The sequence below is a fragment of the Pinus tabuliformis genome, chromosome 2_2, assembly GCF_031772625.1.
Source record: "Pinus tabuliformis cultivar Carrire ecotype Pingquan chromosome 2_2, CPIR1, whole genome shotgun sequence".
Lineage (NCBI taxonomy): Eukaryota > Viridiplantae > Streptophyta > Pinopsida > Pinales > Pinaceae > Pinus > Pinus tabuliformis.
Window position 1 is genome coordinate 803,193,141 of NC_142300.1, and position 6,670 is coordinate 803,199,810.

Here is a 6,670-nt window from a genome sequence, read left to right on the forward strand (position 1 = left end):
TTCGAGCGATGCCACACAAAGCCCGCATCGGCTAACGCCGAATGCCCATCCAAGGGGACAAGATCACCACTCACCGACGCATGCCACGAAACATCGCGTGAGGTATTTCAGCCAACCGCACCGCATGGGGCACGGACGACTAGCTCTGCTTCTCCCTAGCATATTGCAGGGAGCGCGTTTGAATGGGATGCGACGCCAAGACATACGTGCCCTCAACCGAGGCCTCGGGCACAAATTCCATTCAAAAACTCGATGATTCACGGGATTATGAAATTCAGACTAAGTATCGCATTTCGCTACGTTCTTCATCGTAAGAAGAGCCGAGATATCTGTTGCCGAGTGTCATTTCCATGTATTACCGAAAAATCGGCCACAAAACTGAATAGGGGCACCCCCCACAACAAATGTAAGGCCAAGGGGCAAAAGGAGGGAAAACGCATGAGAGAAAGAGAAACAAAGGTGTCTAACCCCCTCACGGGGGGAGGCTCGAATAGAGGACAATCTCCCCCAGCCCCACGCCCTCACAAAAAGGGGGGAAATGTGTGGAACAGCAACTGAGAAGGACTAGGGTGGCCACCCTGGGAGCTCGCACTGCTTTTAGCCCTTCCCCGACACAGCCCACAACAATTCCCCCTTTTCTCCGTAGAGCTAGGGACCGAAAGGAAGAAAAGGGTAGAAAACAAAGCACAAACAAAGTACTAGCCTCCCAAGCCCCATGCCTGTGGAAAAAGGGGGGAATTGAAGGGGACGATGATCTAGAAGGATAAGGGTGGCCACCTCGGGAGCTCGCACTACGTTTCGTCCTTCCGGAACACCAATCCACAACAATCTCACCTTTTCTCCGTAACGCTAGGGGCCACGAGGAAGAAGGGAAGAAAACAACAAGAGAGAAAGGGATATATCAACCGTGGCTACTGGCTCACAAGGGGAGGCTTCAAACAGAGAACAAGCTTCCCCAACCCCGTGCCTTCGCAAAAAGGGGGGAACTACAGGGGACGGAGATCGAGAAGGACTAGGGTGGCCACCCTGGGAACTCGCACTGCTTTTTGTCCTTCCCAAACACCAATCCACAACAATCCCACCTTTTCTCCGTAAAGATAGGGGCCGAAAGGAAGAAGGGAAGAAAACAACATGAAAGAAAGAGAGACATCAAACGCATCCACTAGCTCACAGGGGGAGGCTCAAACAGAGAACAAGCTTCCCCACCCCCGTGCCTTTGCAAAAAGGGGGGAAACTGTAGGGGACAGCAATCAAGAAGGACTATGGTGGCCACCCTCGGAACTCGCACTACTTTTCGTCCTTCCTGAACACCAATCCACAACAATCCCACCTTTTCTCCGTAAAGCTAAGGGGCCAAAAGCAAGAAGGGAAGAAAAAAAGAGGAAAGAAAGAGATGTCAAACGTTGCTACCAGCTCACAAGGGGAGGCTCAAACAGAGAACAAGCTTCCCAAACCCTGCACCTTCGAAAAATGGGGGAACTACAGGGGACGACGATTGAGAAGGACTAGGGTGGCCACCCTGTGAACTTGCGCTACTTTTCGTCCTTCCCGAACACCAATCCATAACAATCCCAACACTCCTCCGTAAGGCTAGGGGTAAAAGGAAGAAGGGAAGAAAACAACACCAAAGAAACAAAGATCCCAAGAAAAGATAGAAGCTCAGCAACACACCGAGAAGATGTCTGCTAACCAAAAGGAAATCAAACAAGGCACCCAATAAAAAAAACGCCCCACCTCTTCACACCCTCCCACATGCATTCAACGCAACACCCTTTCCAGCTTTACAACATAGCAAACAATCAAGCAAATAAATCACAACCCAAAATTGACCAATAGAAAAGACGAGGGCCATGATGAGACCAGTGTTTGGAGCACGTCACTGAGAGGCAAATAGCCCCACAACCCAGTGGCACAAGGTTTCAAACGACAAATAGACTGCTGTCCATAACACAAACCCACCCCGCTATTGCACCCCTCCGTGTACAAAACACCCAACAACTTTTCTAGCGAGAGATTCAACGGTGGTCAAAGAATCAAACTCCAAAGAGGAGTTGTCATGGGCCGACACTCAACGCTGGAGAAAGCCACAGGCCACAAATACATCGATGGTGCAAGGCCACTAGAGAGAGGGACGTTCGCAAAGCGCACACCACGAAATGAAGAAATGACCAAGTCCCACAAAAAACCCACAATCTAGAGGGAGGAACAAAGACACAACCTGCTACTTATTTTTCCCTCAGAAGGGGAATGGCTCACAAGAGGACGAGGAATTACCTCGATGGCAAAGGCATGAGATAAGATTGCCACCCTCATGCTCGTCAGCAGGGAAAATTGCGATCTCGATGGAGCTCAGACTGAGGGATGGGTTTTTCATTACCTAGACACCCAACCCTTCCGCGAGGGCATGTCAAGGAATGGTTGGGAGGGACTAGGGTGGCCAGCCCAATGGGTTGAACCGTTCTTCATCCATCCTATACTGACCGCACCCCGAAAATCTCCCCTCACGGAAGGTTTGAGCTACCAGGCACGCGTGCAACCACTCCCTTGACCCAACCACTAGTGAAAAAGCTCACCCAAGCAACAAATCAGCCGCCGCCGCCTTTTCGAGAGAACCAACTATGGAAGCTTGCACCCTTGGCCCATGCCTTCCAATGAATAAAAGACCAAGCACCACCACTATGAATGAGTCTGAATTTATCCATCATATTTACCAAGCACCTCAACTCTACAACAACCATGCCCGGCCAAACAGATCGTTGGAAGGGCTCTCAAGAAACAAGCTTCCGAACCCCCTATAGAAACACATTGGAGGGAAGAAAAACAAAGGATGGTTGGGACAAGCACAAGCATGGCTTGCAAGCACACATGAAAAAACAAGTGTTACCTCGATACAAGCAACCAACAATGTTCCTACCAAACACCAAACCCGCTCCCTAGAGATGCACCACAAAGTCCCACATTGCAATTGACGCCCAACCAACCCGAACCAAAAAAGAAAACCCCTGCTATCAATGATCCTACCGCAGGTTCACCTACGGTAACCTTGTTACGACTTCTCCTTCCTCTAAATGATAAGGTTCAATGAACTTCTCACGAAGTCAGCGGTGGCGAACCGCCATCGTCGACGTAATCCAAACACTTCACCGGATCATTCAATTGGTAGGAGCAACGGGCGGTGTGTACAAAGGGCAGGGACATAGTTAACACGAGTTGATGACACGCGCTTACTAGGAATTCCTCGTTGAAGATCAATAATTGCAATGGTCTATCCCCATCATGATGCAATTTGAGAATATTTCTCGATCCTCTTGAACCAGGATTAAAAGCTCGTTGGCTGCTTCAGTGTAGCAAGCGTGTGGCCCAGAACATCTAAGGGCATCACAGACCTGTTATTGCCTCAAACTTCCATGGCCTAAATGGCCATAGTCCCTCTAAGAAGCTGGTCGCGAAGGGGAACCTGCACGTAGCTAGTTAGCAGGCTGAGGTCTTGTTCGTTATCAGAATTAACCAGACAAATCGCTCCACCAACTAAGAACGACCATGCAACACCACCCATAGAATCAAGAAAGAGCTCTCAATCTGTCAATCCTTACTATGTCTCGACCTGGTAAGTTTCCTCGTGTTGAGTCAAATTAAGCCGCAGGCTCCACTCTTGGTGGTGCCCTTCCATCAATTCCTTTAAGTTTCAGCCTTGCGACCATACCCCCCTAGAACCCAAACACTCTGATTTCTCAGAAGGTGCTGGTGGAGTCCTTAGAGAAACATCCACCAATCCTTGGTCGGCATCATTTATGGTTGAGACTAGGATGGTATCTGATCGTCTTCGAGCCCCCAACTTTCATTCTTGATTAATGAAAACATCCTTGGTAAATGCTTTCACAGTGGTCCGTCTTTCATAAATCCAAGAATTTCACCTCTAACAATGAAATACGAATGCCCCCGACAGTCCCTATTAATCATTACTCCGGCCCCGAAGGCCAGCACAATAGGACTAGACTCCTATCATGTTATTCCATGATAATGTATTTAGAGCATAAGCTTGCTTTGAGCACTCTAATTTTTTCAAAGTAACAGTGCCGGAACCGCAACCCAGCCAATTAAGGCCAGGAGAATGCCGCCGACAAAAGGGACGGAAGGGCAGGTGCACACCGAGTAGGCAGATTGACCTTTATGACCCAAGATCCAACTACGAGCTTTTTAACTGCAACAACTTAAATATACGCTATTGGAGCTGGAATTACTGCGGCTTCTGGCACCAGACTTGCCCTCCAATGGATCCTCGTTAAGGTATTTAGATTGTACTCATTCCAATTACCGGACTCGATGAGCCCAGTATTGTTATTTATTGTCACTACCTCCCCATGTTAGGATTGGGTAATTTGCACGTCTGTTGCCTTCCTTGGATGTGGTAGCCGTTTCTCAGGCTCCCTCTCTGGAATCGAACCCTAATTCTCCATCACTCGTCACCACCATGGTAGGCCTCTATTCTACCATTGAAAGTTGATAGGGTATAAATTTAAATGAAGCATCCCCAGCACAAGGGTTGTACGATCCGTCGAGTTATCATGATTCACTGGAGAAGCGGGCAAGCCCACGCCGACCTTTTATCTAAAAAATGCATCCCTTCCAAAGAGTTGGGACTTGGTGCATGTATTAGCTCTAGAATTACTACGGTTATTTGAGTAGTATGGTACCATAAAAAAAACTATAACTGACTTAATGAGCCATCTACAGTTTCACAGTCTGAATTAGTTCATACTTAGACATGCATGGCTTAATCTTTGAGACAAGCATATGACTACTGACAGGATCAACCAGGTAGTACCCTCCCACTTCAAAGGGCATTCTGGGCACTCTCTTACTGAGAGCCAACCTGAACAGCCATCAAGTCAAAGAGATGTCAAAATATCATGTAAAACTTTTATGCCTTGCACCTCTTGCATCCCAAGAAGGAAGCACACGCAACATGCCAAGGACATGGAAAACAAATGGGAAGAACTGCCAAGCCACAGCGCACCAAGGCCACCTTGGAGTTTGCAGCCACGGCCCAACCAACAAGAAAATGAGCAATCACCCACCCACTCCCTTAGAAATGCCTCCAGAGGCCTCCACGCCCCGCACCGAGGCCACCTAGGAGTCCACCTGCGACAGCAGCAACGGTGGACCTAGATCACTTGACCGCCTGTGGCAACCACGATGTGAAGGCAAAGGAAGGAAATAAAAAGAGGACGATCGACCACAAAAAACATATCATAGAGAGGCAATACAAACCTCCCCGCCCCGCAGTGATGCCACCTAGGAGTCCACCTGGACAGCAGCAATAATGTACCTCGATCGGATGATCGGTTGCGGCAGCCTTGACACAAAGGCAAGGTGTTACACAGTAATTTGTCACCATCGCTGTTACTCTTCTTGTCGTACCTTGGAGTACCCATCCCGGGAGTTATAAGAAGTGATAAAGTCTAAAAACACTTGCATTATGTTCCCCTGAGTATGTACTCCATGTTCCCTGAAGACATCTTCTGCAGATTATCCCTGAAAAGTGATCTTTTTCCATTGGCGCAAGTCCACAGTATTCTACCCGCGCCAATGGTGGAGATCCTCAAAAGAGGGCGCGACCATTGGCGCTCTGTCTTAGAGCAACAGTCGTGCCAACCAAATTTAGTCGTGCGTTTTGCCTTAACGCACGTCCGACTGTTGTTTCCTTCATTACATGGAGCTTTTCTGAGGATAAAAAATCAGTCTTTTGTCGAGCTTTATCCATCTTTATGGATTTTGAGGATAATGCTAATCTGCGAAAGGTGTCCCGGTTCATCGTATCCTCCTCCCTTCTTCATCTATATAAGCTTGTCATTATGCATTGGACAGGCTAGTGCTAGTGATTTAGTGATTGAGTGATAGTAGTGATGATTATTGGTCATGGAGTGTTAGATGCTAAGTTCTTGAGTTCTTGGATGAATGCTAGTGAGTGCTAGAGAGGTTATGCTGCCGGAGAGGAGATGCATTGCAAGACACATATAGTTACTCGCCCAGCCAGGAGAAGGGTCAACGTCAGAATAATGGTTGTAACTTTTCCTGTTTATTAATTGATGAGCGACTGCTATTATAGTTCCAATCTCATTATCTATCATGGTGATGTGTTGATTTATTTCCTTTCTGACTGAAATATAGTTGTGCCTTGGTAGTTTTTATGTTGGTATCTGTATCTTCCTTTGCATGTGAAGGTGTTCATTTGTGATCTGTTGGAGCAAGGGAGCGGGGATATCAACTCTGCTTCAATCATAGCGTTGGACTCCAGGTTAGTCTTCTTGATTCACCTTTGATGCATAACTAGGAACTTGCGTAGCAGCGTGGTTTGATTGTGGCTAGTTCTGTTATAGGCTAGTGGGATCGCCTCTGTCCGCAGAGGGGATTTACCTGACCAACAAATTGGCGACTCCACTGGGGAGTAACTATTTGATTTTTGTCTTGCATGTTAATTTTCTTCTGCTTGCTTGAGTGAATGAGCTTCCTGAGTCAGTTTTGAGTTTATTCTTTACTGTTTGACCCATCTGAGCACTGTCAACCCGACCTGAGGTCGTATCATTTATGTTTCTAGTTGGCAAGCTTAATTGGCGCAGTTATTTCTCTGACAGTCGCGCCAATTGGTGCATGTTGCTCAAAAGAAACT

At 47.5% G+C, this 6,670-nt stretch overlaps 2 non-coding genes across 2 annotated transcripts; both read right to left on the minus strand.

Annotated features, from left to right (window-relative positions):
• Positions 1-190: 190 nt before the first annotated feature.
• Positions 191-344, minus strand: LOC149195337 (5.8S ribosomal RNA). The gene has a single exon (XR_016255336.1). It is a non-coding gene; the product is annotated as a 5.8S ribosomal RNA (ribosomal RNA).
• Positions 345-3,009: 2,665 nt separating this feature from the next.
• LOC149195338 (18S ribosomal RNA) lies at positions 3,010-4,821 on the minus strand. The gene has a single exon (XR_016255440.1). It is a non-coding gene; the product is annotated as an 18S ribosomal RNA (ribosomal RNA).
• Positions 4,822-6,670: the final 1,849 nt, after the last annotated feature.